Source organism: Macaca thibetana, chromosome 1, assembly GCF_024542745.1.
Source record: "Macaca thibetana thibetana isolate TM-01 chromosome 1, ASM2454274v1, whole genome shotgun sequence".
Taxonomy (NCBI): Eukaryota; Metazoa; Chordata; class Mammalia; order Primates; family Cercopithecidae; genus Macaca; species Macaca thibetana.
The window spans coordinates 173,275,275-173,294,726 of NC_065578.1; the positions used below are offsets into that span (position 1 = coordinate 173,275,275).

Here is a 19,452-nt window from a genome sequence, read left to right on the forward strand (position 1 = left end):
ATCCCAGTAAGACCTTCAGATGACCAGAGTCCCAGAATAACTGATTGGAACCTTATGAAACACTCTGAACGAGAACTGCGTAATCAAGTTGTTCTGGGTTTCCTGATCCTCTGAAATTATAAAGACATAATAATCACAATTATTTAAACTACTTAGGATTTGGAGTGATATGTTACAAAACATGAGGCAGCTAATACAGTGTCAGGAAAAAAGTTGTTCCTAAATATATCCATGAAGTAAAAGAAGGAAAAAAATTGCTAGAGAGTTTGTTTGGTTATGTTTTATATTTATTCTTATACTTATACTAGATATTTATAAACTGCATAATCCAGGTCAAAAACCTGCTTTTGGATTTAACTTAAAACGTGTTGAAATTTTTGTTTGCAGAATTTTTTCACTTTATCTTAAAAATGTGAGAAATAAAGATAATTTTTGTTAATGAGTAATCATTAATTAAATACTATATTTGTAATCTGAGTAATTAAAGGAGAATGTAAAATACTCTTTGAGTCAGGAACCAGTGTTATACCAAGAAGTATATTTATGAATTTTGTAAGGATATATGTAATCCATATTTATACTATCAATTTACAATAGATTTCCAAAAACATTCAATCTAAGTTAGTGAACCTAATTGCAAAAACAGCACTAAGCATTAGTCTCTTAGACTTCTTAAAAATCTGACTTAAAATATCTTTTCCATGTTTACCAAAATTACAGAGACAGAATAAACTTCTATTTCCTTGTACATATTTATTGCTTAAGAAAATACATTTGGAAAAGAGAGAATTATTCATTAACTCCATATAAAAAGACAAAACCAAGCACATTCTCTTGATTCAATTTTTTAATTTAATTTTTTGAGGGAAGATAGTCATAAATGTAAATTAGAATATAAAAAAAGCATTTTCTCCAGATGCTTATATATATTTCTTAAACTATTCCAAAAACTTTTTCCTAAGATTTTTTTCAAATTCAAAATTACTGCAAAATTCCGGAATTGGGAAATCCATGAATCAGTTATTTTTACTCTGCATAAGATATTAGATGAAGAAATATATGCACTTATTCTTACAATTGTTTTTATAGATTTCCAAAATATCTTGAATCTGTAACTCTTAATTTTGGCTGTACATATTTTGCATAATTTGTTAGTTCTCCCCCTTCCCCTAAAGTATGATCAAGTTCCTGCTCTTTGAAAGATGTGCCACCATGCTCTGTGGGTGATGCAATGATATATAAGTAATGTGACCTGCTTTGTGTCTATCAGAGGAAGTAAAGCATGAATACAAATTTAAAAAGACAGTAGAAAATGATGAGAGCCTTTAGAGAGAAATAAATTAAATGCTATCATAGTATATATAAAAAAATAGTTCTAGTCCATGAAAGAAAAATAACAGAGGGGATGTGTCATTTCATTTTTAGGATATATCTGATTTAAAAATCTGGAGTTGGGGAAATGAGGAAGGATGGGACCATTTTTTCTCCACACTTTTTCTACATTATAGAAAAGCATAACCAAAGGCATGTTAGTGGAAGGAATCGCAGAATATATCGTGAGGCTGTCGGTATAGCCTCTTTGCTCTGATCATGGGGCAGTGTAGAGGAGCTGGTAATGTCAGCTGTAGCAAAAGTTAAATGACACGAGTTACTCTAAATTAGAACAGAGCAATGCTATTATTTGACCAGAGCTTCAGGGAGTTTACTAGGTATTACAATGAGATAAGATAACCCATGGGATGAGATAAAATATTCGTAAACTACTCATCTGACAAGAAATTGATAACCAGAATATATAAGGAATTCAAACAACTCAATAGGAAAAATATCTGATTTTAAAATATGCAAAATACCTGAATAAACATTTCTCAAAGAAGACATACAAATGGCTAACACATATATAGAAATTTATTCAGCACCACGAATCATCAGAGTATTGGAAATCAAAACTACAATGAGATATTATCACACCCCAGCTAACAGGACTTTTATCTAAAAGATAAGCAGTAATGAATGCTGGCAAAGATATGGAGTGAAAGGAAATCTTACACACCATTGTAGGTGCTGGCAAGGATATGGAGTGAAAGGAAATCTTACACACCGTTGTAGGCGGAAATGTCAATTAGTACAGCCACCATGGAAAACAGTATGGAGGTTCCTCAAAAAACTAAAAATAGAACTACCATATGATCCAGCAATCCCATTGCTGGGTATATGTCCAAAGGAAAAGAAATCAGTATTTTGAAGAGATGTCAGCACCTCCATGTTTCTTGCAACGTTATTTACTATAACCAAGATACAGAAGCAACCTAAATGCCTATCAGTGAATGAATGGATAAATGAAATATGGTACATATACACAACAAAATATTCTTCAGCCATAAAAAAGAATGAAATCCTTCATGGATGGAACTGTGGTATGGAAGATTTACAATAAATGTTTTTAAATGCTTCATTTTACTATGATTGAGCCTGTAGATGATGAATTACTTTTGCCTTTTGTGTGATTTCCAGAAATTCAAATTTCCATAAATGTCCATAAATTCAAATGCTGATCAATCATTCCTAACATACATTTGAGATTAATACAAAATTTGTTCTGATTTATTTTAAAAAATAATGGGATGAGGATAAGATAATTTAGAAAAATAATCAATATATTCAATATGACTTTGTCTTTGATTTGTCGGACTTGCCTTTATACGTGGAAAAATAGCAATGTGGAGGAATAGTATGAAATCTAATAGAATATTTTAAACAATTTAAAAGCTTAAAAATATGTAAAAGAAATGAGACTTTGTCCAATAGTTTCTTTATTTTACTCTGTTAAATACGTGGCTTTTGATTACTTAAGGTAACCAAAAGGATATTATCAGCTTCTTACATTCTGGGAGAACAGTATATTCACAAATCTAACAGAGGGAGGAAAGGGAAATGACAGTGAGAGAAGTGAGAGAGTGAAGGGAGTGAGGAAACAGAGAAAGTGAAGGAAGGGAGTGAAGAAATAAAGCAAAAGAGAGAGGGAAGAGAGAGAGGGAAACAGAGAGAGAGAGAGACAGAAATTGTTTCTGTTTCCTTGAATGCCCCTTTTCTGAAAGTTGCTAGCAGATGACTCAACTAAGGCCAAGTAAATATAAGCAAATAGATGTCTTTAAGGTATGTGAATGACTCACTGAATTATTCATTTCTATTTCTATATTTTGCATTTCAAAGATAAAATTTTAAAGTATTGAATCCATATTCTCCCTATAAAACTTCTGATGAACGCTTTTCTAGCTCAGGAAGAAAAAACTACACAAAGATAAGATAAACAAACAAAAATGATAATTAAAGGAAAAGAGATACCTTAATATTGGGAATCTCACTTTCCAACTGCGTAGAATTGACAGTGTAATGTATCTTTAAAATAATAACGTGAAAGAAAAATATAATTTATAAACTGTATAAAATCTAGGTCAATATTTTGTGAGGGCAAACAAAATATTTTATGCTTTCAAGGTTAATATAGTCTTTCATGTAGGCTAAAAAGTATCAGCTAAGAGATAGCCAGTTACAAAATTTGAATCATGATTGTGCCTTTTTAAAGCCTATTCCCAAGTCACCTCTGATCTTTCCTTTAAGCTAATTTGTATTCTCTGGGTTGTGATGTTGATACTTACAATTTGCGATACATTATAATATCACACTTATATATTTTATTCCCTGCAGCTGCTGATTTTTGCATATGTGGAAAATGGGCACGGTAAACACATAAGGTTACTTTTAAGAAGTTGCGGATATAAATAAAAATAAAAAATTCCTTAAACATTTTTTTCCTATATAAGAAAAAACATAATAAAAACTAGTCGATAGGAACTTCTCTTGATATTATTCTACTACTGGGGCATATGTTAATTTTTTCCTTATAACAATTTATATGTTTCTAAATATATTCCAAGTGTGAACATTTTTTTCCTGCATAGCTGCATCATGAAAACTTTCTTTTTACTTGATATTTCTGTAAGCTCTTTATTTTTCCATGAATTACATTTCTATAAAAATTGTCAATAAAAATATGTCTGTCAAAATGCATCTTCAAATTTTATGTCACATTCATGAGATAGATTTTCTAGAAATCTGTTAGTAATCTGATATTCGTGGTCAAGGTATAGATTTTAGAATTCAAATGTTAAATTTCAAATTCTGACACTGCTCTGACTCTGTGACCTTGAGCCTATTGCTAAGTCTCCCTCTGACTTAATTTCTTTGGTCTAAAATAAGAGTAATGCTGGTAGCAGCCTCACAGGGTAATAATCTGCAGGAGTAAATGAGATGACACATATATAGCGCATAGTGCTGTGTAGGACACACTGCTGGTCTTCAATAAATCTGACCTAGTTTTATTTTCAGCTTAGGCCAGGAGTTAGAAAATGACTGAAGGAATTTTCTTGATTTTTAAATGATAAAAGTTCAAACTGCACCTATACTTACATGAGGAACAATCATCCACTTTACTGTTAGAAAACTTTAGGGAAAGAGTTGAAACACTTGCATCAAAATTTAAATGTACTTCCTTATTTCAGAAAAATGGTAATACATTCCTACAGATCAATTAAGAAAAAAAAAAAACCTTCTCATAGTCTACAATACAAAAAGCTACAAGTCGTGTATATAATTTCTGTCATAGGCGTAAGTGCCATAAGAAAAGAGCATAGAAAGTGCTGTGCCAGGGCCCTTTTAAGGAGGAAAGCCAGGTAAGTTTTTCTAGGAGGCAGCATTATGCAGACTTAACTGACAAGAGGAAGGAGGTGGTAGGAAACTGTACTGTAAGTGGAGAGAAAACAAGTAATACAGCTTGGAGGCGTATGTATCATTCTATACATGACCCCAACTCCCTCAAAAATAGGACGTGTTTGAAACAGTCTGCTGCCAGAAAGTTTTAGTATTTCAAGTCGGAGGAATGAAACCCAAAGATATCTGTTATTACTAAAAGACCAAAAGCGCCTCCCCTTGGCCAAGTTGTGATCATTTGGGCATAAAAAGAGAATGATAAAGCTTGGGTTATAGAATATATTGATTCCATAGAAAGTCATGTGAATCTCATAATGTGAATATATATAAAAACATCGATATCATCTATAATATAGAAAATCTAACATGTAATACACACCGAAACATTTATCATTTCACTTTCAAAGTAGTAGGAATCCGGGAGTGGTTTTACATGGTAGTTTGGCTCAGGGTCAGGTTGCAGCCATCTCAAGGTTCCACTGTAGCTGGAGAATCTGCTACTGAGCTAACACACCTGGATGCTGGCAGGCCTCTGATTCTCAAGGGTCTTTACTGAAGGCCTTTCAGGTGCTACTGGATCTTGGCTTATCCCAATGGAAAGAAAGAGACAGACAAATTAAGACGGAAGCCGCAGTACTTTCCATTTTTTGTATTTATTTAAAAAATAAATTTAGAGAGTGCAAGAACATTTTTGTTACATGGATATATTGCGTAATGGTGAAGTCTGGGCTTCTTCTGTAACCATCACCCAAATAGTGTAAATCATACCACGTGGGTAATTTCTCCTCTCTCAACCTTCTCCCACGCCCCTGCCTTTTGGAGTCTTCGATGTCTAGTAATCCACTATGTATGTTCCTGTGTTCTCATTCTTTAGCTCCCACCTATAAGTGAAAACATGTGGTATTCGACTTTCTGTTTCTAAGTTATTTCACTTAAGATAATGACCTCCAGTTCCATCCATACTGCTGCAAAAGATATCATTTCAACCTTTATGACTGAGTAGAATTCCATGATATGTAAATACACCACCTTGTCTTTATTCATTCATCCATTAATGGGTACTTACGCTGATTCTGTGACTTTGCTATTTTGAGTTGCGCTTTGATAAACATATAATTGCAGGCATCTTTTTTTATATAATGATTTCTTTTTCTTCGGGTAGATACCCAGTAGTGAGATTGCTGGATTAAATGATAATTCGAATTTTAGTTCTTTGAAAAACCTTCATACCATTTTCTGTAGGGATTGTCCTAATTGGCAGAGTGTGGTGGCACTGTTATCCCAGTGCTTTGGGAGGCCTAGGGTGGAGGATCGCTTGAGACCAGGAGTTTGAGCTACAGTGAGCTATGATTGCATCATTGCATTCCAGCCTGGGAGACAGAGCACCACCCAGTCTCAAAAAAAAAAAAAAAAAAAAAAAAAAAAAAAAAAAAAAAAAAAAAAAGGAAAAAAGTTCCTTTTTATTATAACCTATCCTTGAAAGTTGCTCATCATCACTTCCATCACTACTACTTCTTTTTTCTTTTCCTTTTTTTTTTTTTTTGAGATGGAGTCTCATGCTATCACCCAGGCTGGAGTGCAGCGGCACAATCTTGGCTCACTGCAACCTCTGCCTCCAGGGTTCATGCAATTCTCCTGTCTCAGCCTCCCGAGTGGCTGGGACTACAGGTGCCTGGCACCAAACCCAGATAATTTTTGTATTTTTAGTAGAGATGAACGTTTACCATATTGGTCGGGCTGGTCTCGAACTCCTGACCTCAGGTGATCCACCCACCTTGGCCTCCCAAAGTGCTGGGATTACGGGCATGAGTCACCGCACCCGGTGTTCTACTTCACTTTAATTGTTACAAGATAATCACTAAGTCCCAGCTACACTTAACAGAAGAAGAATTTGGGTTCAACTCTGGAAGATAGAAGTAGCAAATAATATGGATATATTTTTTAAAACTGTGAGTTATTACCAATGTAGCAAAGAAAAAATGGTATCAAACTATATTTTTGAAAGATTATGGCTTAATCAAATGTTGTAAATGGAAAAGGTGACTCAATAGACATAATACATTATGATTGGAGTATGAAAATTTCAGGATTACACTGTTATTCAGAATGAGTTATTTACAAAGATAGGCAAAAATTTTTGACAGTATTAACTGATGAAGTCAATATGGAACAAATGGCAGGCCAATTGACCAAGTAATGTCTGAAAAGCATAGCTAAACACAAGGAGAAAGAACTGGCTTTCATGACAATTATACGTTCATCAAATTGATGAGCTTGAAAAGACTCATTGAAGTAAACATGGAGTTTGACTATAGTAAGTTGGTTTGCTGACTCATGGAGGTTTAGCTATGCTAGCAAATCTACTTCTTTTCCAGGAATCAATTGTTTAGTAACCCAGAACTTAAAACCTTAGCTTGGATGAAGAAGTAGTCTTTTCTACTCATGTTTGATAACGTTAATATAATTCCAGAGATACAGAAATTATTATGGATTAGTGCACTGCAATTTTTAGAAGATATGAGAACACATGGAAATAAGAAATTAATTAAATCAGAGATATTATCATTTTATATAAATGTAAGTATTATAATGAGTGTTGTTATATTTTGTTTATGCTTTGTCTACAATTGAAAGTGTTTGCAATGTTCTAAAAACAACCATTGTTAAGTTTATAAATAGAAGCTGAAGTTCTGGATGGCTTTTACTTTTAGTAAACAATCTTTTTATTCAATAAATAGTTTTTTCAAAAAAATATTTTTAATTTTACCACATTTTATCCATAACTACATAAATATTTATTAACAAGTTGATAGTATTTATAAAGAAATATAGAATGTGTACTTAATAGTAAATACTACCTTCCACAAATCTTAGATTCACACTTGAAGACCCTAATGAACTGTTTTGATGGACACAGAATATATAGAACAATTAAATAATTAATCTCTTCATTTTAAATGAATATTATGGTTGAAGCACTAGAAAAGGAGCAATAAAAACCCAAATGAAAAATTTAAAAACTTTATTTGATAATAGTGCTCAAGTTGATTGTTAGGCTCTTTCTAAAGCTATCAACTTCACCACTAGGTAAATGAATTATTTTAAGACTATGCTTTGCAATAAATAAAAAATCGCAATATACCTATAATAATTTATATTGATCTTTAATTTAGTTGGTGTTTTTAGTATTTTCTTGCCATTGTGCCTTTTATTTTCTTCTTACAGCTACAGCCTTAAGCCCTTTCCTATCAAAAAGCTTACAAATGTCATTGGAACAGCATAAGCTTTCTCAGAAATATTGGTTCACTTTTTTCAACTTAATGAATTGATTTGTTTTTCATGTTTCAACTAGATTTAATAGTGCAGATAAAATGAAATAATAAGCATACTCAGATCTCGAAATGTAATAAAATGAACATTTTTTCTGTAAAGACTATTCGATGATTCAATTTTGTTTCCTCTTACTCTTACTCTTAATGACTTGGGTCATTTGATGTACTCAATGCATAGCTGAACATCCTGGTGCATTTCTAAAAACTGAATAATTTGAAAATAATTATGTGTTTATTATAATACAAGTAAATTTCTGACCATTCCTACTAAAAGAAGACTTTCTGAGAAAAAAAATCTGAATTACAGTAAAGAAAGCTAGAAAAAAATAATAAATTCAATTTTATGATGAATCTAAATTCCCTAAAGGTAAGGATATGGTTACCACTTAACATCTATTCAGGGCTAAAAGTGCAGTTTGATTATTTGCTTTTTCATTAAGAGTCAACAACAAGCTTTAAGCATTTTATAAAGTAAATTGAAGTAGTGAGTTTAATATATTGAGCAAAATGTGGGGCTCACAGTAATATTAAAAATGTTCATATTTTTAATCATAAAGAAAACGTAGGTTGTAAATCATGGTTAAAGATTGTCATTTTCTTGGAGCTAACAAGTCAACTAAACAGAGACTGGGCTGAGGAACTGTCCGTTGAATAAATGCTAAACGGAGTAGAGGCTAAATAATAGACAGGAGACACAGAGCTGTGGAAAATTCCAAGCCTGACAAAGTGACATTATGATTTTTTATTTATGTTTTCCATGTCTTAAGGGTCTCATTTTGTAGCACAGAGAATTAAACATCTATTAAATATAACAGAAAATTAGGAAGCAATTGGAAGACACAGGAGAATGCTAGCATTTGCTCAGTTTGTGTTGTTCACATAAACTCCCAATTATGTTCCATTGCCTTCATTAAAAATTAGATTCGATACTCCAGAAGGTCAAGTTAGTGCAGGAATTTAGAATTGCTGTAGTGCTTCTGTCAAAAAACTAAGATGAAAAACTGTTATGCAATATTCAAATAATAAGAGAGTTCAGGAAGATGGTCAAGTACAATATCAACTTACAAAATCAATAATGTTTCTTCATAAATGCACTTACTAATTTAAAAATATAGCAGCCACAGATTACTGGGTCTTACCTCTTGAATTTCTGACTCAGTAGGATTGAGGTGGGACTGGATAACTTGCATTACTAGCAAGTTTCCAAGTGGTATTGATGGTACTGGTCCAGGGTTCACACTGTGAGAGCCGATGCACAACAGAAGTCTGAACATGTGCACCAAAAGACATGTATAGGAAAGCTTATAGCAGCATCAATCATTATTATAAAGTATTTACAACAATTCATTATGTCAATCAACAACAGAAACTATAAATAACTCAGAGTATATTCAGACAATTGAACATTCTATAGTGGTATCAAAGAATGAACAACACCTATATACAATAACGTAGCTCATTCTCATTTTGAGCAAAAGAAAAATCTCAGAAAAAATGTATAAAGCATGTTTTAATGTATAAAATTCAATGTGAAACAAATTAAGATATTCTATGAGAATAGTTTTATGATTAAATCATAAAGAAAAGGAAGAAGGTGAATAACCCAATAATAGAGAGAGTCGGTTTCCTCCATAGGGTATGTGGGTAGTGGGGAGATGCAATCATGGAGAGTATTGTTCTGTTTCTTAAGCTTGAGGTGAGTTATTGGATGTTTATTTTATTCTAAATTGTACAAACACATGATGCATACCTCTTCTATTTAGGGTATATGTCAGAATAAAAAAAAATTACAAGATAATGTGACCCCCACTCCAAAAAAAAAAAAAAAATAGAAAAACCTTAAGTCAAAGCAAAAACAAACAAACAAACAAAAAACAAACTATAATGTATGCAGAAAAAAATCCTACCAAAATGCAAAATAATAAAAATCTAAACCAAAATAGATAAAAGAATAAGTTTAAAGACAAAATTTGTCTTCTTTAAAAACATAATTGCACCCAAGTTATTTATAAAACCACTGAAGTATCAAGATAAATTTCAGCAAGATGGTTGAAGGAGTTAAAAAATTTATGAAAGATTAAAGGTCAAAATATCTAAATCAATTTTGTTTAAAAGAGGAGGGGACTCATCCTGCAAGATTTTAAGAAATGCACCTAAACAATAGTTATCAACACTATGATGCTCTTGCCCCAAACAAAGATATGGAACAGAACAGAGGGTTCAGAAATAGATCCATGTGGATATCATATAGATGAAAAGAGACATTAGTGAGGAAACATCACTTAGTACGTGCTGCTGTAAAAACAGATCCAAGACATGGAGAAAAGTAAAGCAGAATAGCTAATTTGCAATATACACACAGCAGACTCATATATATGACAAGTAAAAAACATAAAGGAGAAAGGACAAGAAAATATGTTTATTACCTTCTTGCAGGAAAGCTTTTCTTGGGATCGAGGGCGCAGGGTGTTGCAGCAGGAGCTGGGGAATGTGAAGAGCTCTTGATGGCAGCGCCAGGGCCAGGACCGCTAATGATCTTCTGCCACAGCTGCCACATTGGCGCAAGGACAAGAAACACAAGGCTCTGGAGGCCACGGCGGTACTGTGGTCCGGGCCTCCGTGTCTGCTTTCAGAGCCAAATACACCCCTGGGGCTGGAACTGCCCAGGAGGCCCAAAACAAAAAGCTGGTGTCCAGGCCTCCTGCCCGATGCCGCTGCAAGCACTAGGAAGTCTCGAGTCAAGCAAGATTCAAAAATTTATAGTTTTAATTCTATAAATGATTCTGGTGGTCCTGCAAGTCTGGGTAAATCTCTTTTGAAAGTGGTAATTAATAACAAACTAGAGCAAGGAATTATGGGAGTGATCAATGAACATAAAAAGCAAAACAATGACAAAGGAGTGATTTCTGGATGACTTACTGCCAAAAAAATTGCAGGATTTTTATACGGCCTTACAAGCATTTTTATTTAAGACTAAGACATTGAAGATGCCATGACCAATAATCTCTTACATGGAAGTGACCTTCATTCTGCCTTGGACTGGCTCTGTTTAAACCTTGCAAATGATGCACTGAAAGATTCAGTCAAGAATTTGAAGAGTAACAACATAAAAGTGGGCTGAAATTGCAGTCTCCCGTACAAGCTACTATTTCACCTCCATTGCAACCTAAAACAAAACAAAACAAACAAACAAAAACAAACAAAAAAGCAAAAGACCCTAAGATTAAGCCAAAAAAGGAAGAAGGAAATATGGAAGCAAATATGAAAGAATGGATTTCACGGTACACTGAACAATAAATAAAGAAGAAAAGAATGAGAATTCTAAAAGTTTAGAAGAAGAGAGAAAAAAGTGATCTCAACAAAAGGTACTTACATTTTGCAGCAAAACTGCTGGATGCAAAGGAGCAACTAGCTACCTTTAAACTGAAAAAAAAAAAAAAAAAGCAAAACCAAAAGGAGGCTCAGGAAAAAAATAAATAAATAAGGAAATTTCAAAGAGAAATGGAAACTTTAAAGATGATCCAGTACTTAATCCAGCCATAAAGATTTCACATCAACAAAATGAAAGAAAAAAGCCTCCTGTGGCCATAGAGGGGGAAAGTGCATTGAACTTTTAAGTTATTTGAAAAATCTGCAGCTGCTACTGAAGAAGAGAAAGATAAAAAGAACCTCATGATGTAAGAAATTTTGACGGTACCGCTCAAAGTTGAACTGGAAAATCTCCCAAACAATTTCTGATGGACTGGTTCAGGAAGACTCTTCCCAAGAGTCCAAATCCTTCCTTTGAAAAAGTTACAGTAGATAGATACTGGAACTGTAGGGTTAGGGTAAGCAAGTCTGGAGGTGCTGTCCTGGTAGGATGCCTACAATCTTAACAGAGGATGGCATGCAAGCTCAGCACCTGAGAGGTACTTTAGTTCTTTATCATTTAGTTAAAGGGCAGTCAGTTCATCAGTTATTTCATCCTACTTCCCAAGATGTTTGGCTGGAGTGTAGTGATGCAGAAAAGAAAAGGGAAGAATTAAATAAAATGAAAACCAATAAACCATGTGATATTTTTATTGCCAAACTTTTGAACACATTGAAACAGCAGCAAAAACAGCATTCTGAAAATAAGAGAGAAAACTCTAACGATCCTGAGAAATCTTGGGAAAATTTAGCTTCTGTTGATTTTTCTGCACTGTTCTTGGAATCAGCAAACACAGAAGATTTGGAACCTGTTAGAAACCTCTCTAGAAAGTTGCAAGGCACACCTAAGTATTAGAAACTTCTAAAGGAAATACAGCAGTTTCCTGCATTTAAACATTGGGATTCAAGTGTTGAAACTCTTTTTTTTTTTTCTTTCTTTCTTTTTTTTTTTTTATTATACTTTCTAAGTTCTAGGGTACATGTGGATAATGTGCAGGTTTGTTACATATGTATACCTGTGCCATGTTGGCGTGCTGCCCCCTTCAACTCGTCAGCACCCATCAACTCGTCATTTACATCAGGTATAACTCCCAATGCAATCCCTCCCCCTGTCCCCGTGATAGGCCCCAGTGTGTGATGTTTCCCTTCCGGAGTCCAAGTGATCTCATTGTTCAGTTCCTAAAGGCACTGCTGAGTGGTTGTGGCAGGTAAAACAAGGAGTGATAAAAGTACTCAGGTACCACATTTTCTGTTGGAAGTTTTGCTTCTAAATGAGTAGGGAGCAAGTAAATGTAACATTGCCTGTACCCAACCTCAAAGGATCTCAGCAGTGAGTTTAGCCACCAGACTGTGTGATGAATTGGGCTGTGAAAATGCACCTGGAGGAAGGAATTCTTTGTGTGGATATCAGATCCGGATGTTATCTCAAGCTTGTGAATCTACCAGTTTACTCTATTGTACAACAGGGGTTTTGCCAAGGAAACTTCAAGAAGATGGTCTTTTTGCGAATGCGTCTCATGTTATTGTAGATGAGGTTCGTAAAAGAAGTGTCCAGACAGACCTCCTACTGACTATCTTAAAGGAAGTTTTACAAAAACAGTCTCATCTCTAGTTGATTCTAATGAGTGTGGCTGTGGGCAGTGAACAATTTTCCACATATTTCACACACTGCCCCACTCTCAGAATTTCAGGAAGAAGTTATCTTGCTGAGACCTTTCATCATGAATATATAATAGAAGAAACAGACTTTGTACTGTGAAAAGACTCAGGATATTGTCAGAAATTCCTGGAGTAGGAAGAAGAAATATTCATTAATGTTACAAACAAAGCAGGGGGAATAAAAAAATTAAGAATACATTTCAGTTCAGACTAGAGCAAATGCTGATTTAAATCTGTTTTACCAAAAGTACAGCAACTTCACTCAGCATGCTATTCTCTACACATGAATCCTCATAAAATCAACCTGGATTTCATTTTGGAACTTCTTGCATATTTAGATAAAAGTCCCCAGTTTGGAAATATTGAAGGAGCAGTATTAATCTTTTTCCCAGGCCTGGCTCGTGTTCAGCAGCTGTATGATCTCCTATCAAATGATAGAAGGTTGTATTCTGAACGATATAAATTGATAGCTCTGCACTCTATTCTTTCAACTCAAGATCAAGCTGCAGCACTCACACTTCCTCCTGCAGGAGTTAGAAAGATTGTTTTAGCAACAAATTTTGCACAGATGGGTAGCGCTCTTCCAGATACTGAGTTTGTAATTGACACTGGAAAAACAGAAGAAAGTAAGCGCCATGAAAGCAGATAGATGAGTTCTTTGGTTGAGACATTTGTCAGTAAAGCCAGTGCTTTGCAGAGCCAGGGGAGAGCTGGGCGGGTCAGAGATGGCTTCTGATTCTGGGGGAACACAAGAGAAAAATTTGAAGGCTTTGTGGATTATTCTGTTCCTGAAATCTTACATGTGCCTTTAGAGAAATCATGCCTTCATACTATGAAGTGTAATCATGATTCTCCTGAAGATTTCCCTTTCAAAGCCTTAGATTCACCTCAGTTCCCAGTGATCAGCCATTCAATGAATTTCCTCCAAAAAACTGGAGCTTGTAAGCTAAATGAGCCTCAGCTGACTCTGTTGGGCCAACACCTTGCAGCTTTACCTGTGTATGTCAAGATTGGTAAGATGTTTATTTTTTGTACAGTATTTGGCTGCCTTAACCCAGTGGCAAAACTAGCTGCAGTCATAACAGAGAAGTCTCCTTTTACCACACCAATTGGTCGAAAAGATGACACAGATTTCGCAAAATCAGCTTTGGACAAGGTGGATTCAGACCACCTGATCATCTACAATGCATATCTAGGATGGAAGAAAGCACGACAGGAAGGAGGTTATCATTCTGAAATCATATATTGCCAGAGGAACTTTCACAATAGAACATTACTGTCTACCCTAGAGGTATTTCTTAAAATAGCTCACTCTCTCAGAGTCACGGATAACTGTAACAGGTTTATTTGGGAAAAAAGAATGCCTAGGAAAATACTTGACACACGGTAAGTGTTTAATAAACATTTGGTGAATTAGAACAAAAAAAGTTTTTCTTACAACAAGGTCTCAAAAAATGAAAATTTGGAACAAAAATATGTATTATTTTACTACACTAAGATCAAGGAGTTCAGCTTAACACAGGATACCTACAAAAAAGTTGACAAGTAATAGATTGTGATAATAACTATCATTTGTTATTTATATTTAAAACAGTTTAAAATAATATAAGATTAAATAATTGATAGAAAAATCTATCCTCAAATCAATGAGATGAAATACAAAATCCAATGGGGAAAAAATGGACAAAGTATATAAAGAGGCAGCTCATATATGGAGTACATGAGTGTCTAACAATTTCATTGGTAATCATACAAATATAAATGTAAATTAGCATTTTATGCATGTATGGTTAGCAAAACATGAAGTTTGATTGTATAAATGTTTTGGTGGATATATAGATACTTTGAAACATGTGTATAATGCTGAAAAGAGTTTAATCAGAAAAGTCATTATGGAAATAAATATGGAAATATAAAACAAAATTGAACATAAGTATATATTGTGATCTGCAGTTAAAATCCTTATACTCCAGAAATGCTTGACCAGTTTCATGAGACTCACATACAGATACATTCATGGAAGCAACGTTTTTGCTAGCATTTAGATAAAGGCTACTTATATGTCTACTTATGGGAAATGTACAATAAAACGTGGAGGAGGCCTGCATAAAAATATTGTGGAACATATTGAAGTAGGAAAATACGTGCTTATATGCAACTGAAATCATTTTTGTTTAAATGTTATATTAACAAAGAGTTTAAGACTCATAACACAATGCTATTTAACAGAAATAAGGAGGTACGATCACAGAAACAAAAACATTCTTTGGCTTACCAAGATGTAGGTGCACACGCATGAGCAAGTGCATGCATGCACATGCGTGCATGCATGCGTGCGCACACACACACACACACACACACATTTAACCATAAGGGAAGGTTGTAGAGATTGTAAATGAGAAATAGAAATGATAGTTAAAAAAAAAAAATTAAATAAAGGAAAGGCCTTGCAAAACTGTTGCTATGCCATGTACTGTGTAGTATAATAAACTCTCTTACATGTGCCTAAATTCAAAAGAGAAAGGAAGAAAAAAATGATTTTAAGGAGAAAAAAAAGGGAAGGAGGAGCCGAGAGAAGGAGGGAGGAGAGGAAAGTAAAAAAGCAAACCTGTAAACCTCCTTTCTTTAAAAGACTTTTCCACAATTTATGTCTAAACATCGAAATTCCTTGTCTCTAGTTTGAATATCCATGACAAATTTTATGTTTTTAACCTGAAGACTCCACCAAAAAATTATTAAAACAGATAAACAAATTCAATAAGCTGTAGGATACAAAATCAACATAAAAAAATCAGTAGCATTTTTATATGCCAAGAGCAAACAATCTGAAAAATAAATCACAAAAATAATGACATTTGCAACAGCTACAAATAAAATAAAATTAAATAACTAAGAATAACTTAACCAAAAATGTGGAAGATCTCTACAATGAAAACTTTAAAATATTGAGCAAGAAATTGAAGAAGACGCAAAAAAAGGAGAAATACTCCTTGATCATGAAATAATCAATATTGTTAAGATGTCCATATTATCCAAAGCAAACTGCAGATGGAATTCAATCCCTACCAAAATACCAATGACATTCTTCACAGCAATAGAAATATAAAAAACAATCATATAATATATATGAAACCACAAATGACCCGAATAGCCAAAGCTATCCTGAGCAAAATGAACCTAAGTAGAAAAATCACATTACCTATTTTCAAATTATACTACAGCTATAGTTATCAAAACAGCATGGTACTGGCATAAAAACATACACACAGGCCAGTGGAACAGAATACAGGATCCAGATATAAATCCATATATTTACAGTTAACTAATTTTCAAACGAGGTGCCAAGAACATACATTGGGGAAAGGACAGTCTTTTCAATAAATTGTGCTGGGGAAATAGGATATCCATATTCAGAAAAATGAAAATAAACCTCTATTTCTCACCATATTAAAAAAAAATCAAATCAAATTGATTAAAGACTTAAATTTAAAACCTAAACTTTGAAACTACTAAAAAAAATGGGGAAGTTCTCCAGGAGATTGGTCTGCAGATTTCTCAAGGGCTATACCAAAATTGTAGGCAACTAAAGCAAAAGTGGTCACACAAAAGATTGGTCTGCAGATTTCTCAAGGGCTATACCAAAATTGTAGGCAACTAAAGCAAAAGTGGTCACACAAAGCTTCTATATGCAAAATAAACAATTAACATGGTGACGAGACAGCACATAGAATGAGATAAAATGTTTATTAACTATCCACCTTACAAGGGATTAATAACCAGAATATATAAGGAGCTCACACACCTCAATAAGAAAAAAATCTAATAATCGGAATTAAAAATGGGCAAAAGAGCTGAATAAACATTTCTCAAAAGAAGACATATAAGTGGAAAACAGGAACATGAAAAGATGCCCAGTATTACTGATCATCAGAGAAATGCAAATCAAAACTACAATGAGATATCATAACATCCCTTAAAACCACTGTTACGCAAATGTCAGGCAATAACCAATGCTGGTGAAGATGTGAAGAAAAGGGAATCCTCATACACTGTTGGTGGGAATGCAAATTAGTACAACTACTGTGGAGACAGTATGGAGGTTCTTCAACAACCTAAAAATGAAGCTACTATATGTTCCAGCAATCCTACTGTTTGTTAGGTACCTATGCAAAAGAGGGGAAATCAGTATATTGAGCAGTTATCTGCACTCCTATTTTTATTGAAGCACTATTCACAGTAACCAAGATTCAGAAGCAGTCTAAATGTCCATCAAAATATGGATGGATAAGGAAAATGTGGTACATAAACACAATGGGGTGCTATTCAGTCATAAAACATGTTGAAATTCTGTCATTTGAAATAACACGGATTGAACTGGAGGACATTTTGTTACGTGAAATAAGCCAAGCACAGAAAGACACACTTCACATTTTCTCACTAATTTGTTGGAGATAAAAATTAAAATAATTGAACACCTGGAGACAGAAAGTAAAATGATGGTTACCAGAGGATGGGAAGGGTAGTGGAGTCGGAGGAGGTGGAAGTGGGATTGGTTTAATGGATACAAAAAATCTAGTATTTGAGAGCACAACAGGATACAGTCAACAACAATTTGTTTATTTTTAAATAAAAGAATATACTTGGAATGTTTGTAATACAAATAAATGATAAATGCTTCAGGTAATGGACACTGCATTTATCCTGATGTGATTATTATGCATTGCATGCATGTGTCAAAAAAATCTCATGTATCTCATATATGTACACCTACTATGTACCCATAAAAATAAAAAATATGTGTAAACAAAATTTGACACATTTGCCATATGAGATAAAATGCGTTTTGCAAATATGGAATGAATTTGTCTGAAAACTAAGAAATCCCTGCTGGTCTGAAAATTACAAAATAATTGTTCTGAAATGTGTCACATCTTATGAATTTGAGCTTGCTGGCTCTGCCTTTTAGAATGATAACACCAAATTATGTAAGTTCCGATGTAGTTAATTTATTCTTGGATACCTCACTGTCATCTTGCTCAGTTTCTATGTGATACTATGGCATGGTTATGTCAAAGGTAAGGCATGCTGCTGGAAGATATGGATGACGTAAATCTAATGAATGACATCACATTTTCATTTACTAGGACATAGCTGAGACAAAGGGGTGATTTTAATAGTGTTAGTATTGTCTCAATAGGTAGGTGTAAATATTAACAGAAACAATCGGGTTCACAAAGAAATATGAAACTACTTAGAAAGTGTACAAATTGATTTAAAAAGTATCAGGAAGACTTTTCATAGATACTTTTTATTTCATGTGGTTTAAATTTTATTTTTACTAGCAATTCCATTTGAAATATTTATTGTTATTGTGGGATTTGATAATCTCTGATTTTCTAAAAAATTCAACCCATAAAAATGACATTTTGCTTGTAATTATATATCTGAGTAAATGCATCCTCCCAACCTTGGCATCGTTGGCCCTGTGTTTATTGGCTCAGGTATACTATATACCTAATAAGGCTGCCAGGCTGGGCGCTGTGGCTCACGCCTGTAATCCCAGCACTTTGGGAGCCGAGGTGGGTGGATCGCCTGAACTCAGGAGTTTGAGACTAGCCTGGCCAATATGGTGAAATCCCCATCTCTACTAAAAATACAAAAGTTAGCCAAGTGTGGTAGAGGGTGCCTGTAGTCCTAGCTACTGCTACTCGGGAGGCTGAGGCAGGAGAATCACTTGAACCCGGAAGACAGAGGTTGCAGTGAGCCAGAATTGTGCCACTGCACTCCAGCCTCGGTGACAGAGCAAGACTCCATCTCAAAAGAAGAAAAAAAAAAAAAAAAAAAAGGCACCTGCCTGCCAGACAGGTGCTAATAAGTTATCAGTTCAGTTGCTGATTATGTCCTGCACCTAGGTTTCTTCTACCTTCTATTTCAGTAATTCAAGGCTAAATTATCATACCCAGATTAATTGTATTTCAGGACCAAATGGACTTCCTCTGCAGATGCTACCTCGGTAATAGCTGCTGCTGGACCACCATAACCTCTTTGGTGGTTATGCTTACCTGATAGGCCCCATAATAACACTTCACTCTGTCTAGAGAAAAACATGTCTTAAACTTTGAAACTCTTTATAAAACTTGATCAATGTTAATTATATCTCCTCTATTCTACCTTTATTAGACTGATCTACGATTTTAGTTCTAATTTCTGAACTCATAGCTTTGCAACTTTGCCTATAAATTAGAAAGTTGTGCTTAACTGTCTATGTTTGTTATTGCAGCAA

General features: G+C 34.2%; 1 pseudogene; it reads left to right on the forward strand.

Moving 5' to 3' along the window:
* Positions 1-7,068: 7,068 nt before the first annotated feature.
* LOC126955896 (ATP-dependent RNA helicase DHX29-like) lies at positions 7,069-19,209 on the forward strand (annotated as a pseudogene).
* Positions 19,210-19,452: the final 243 nt, after the last annotated feature.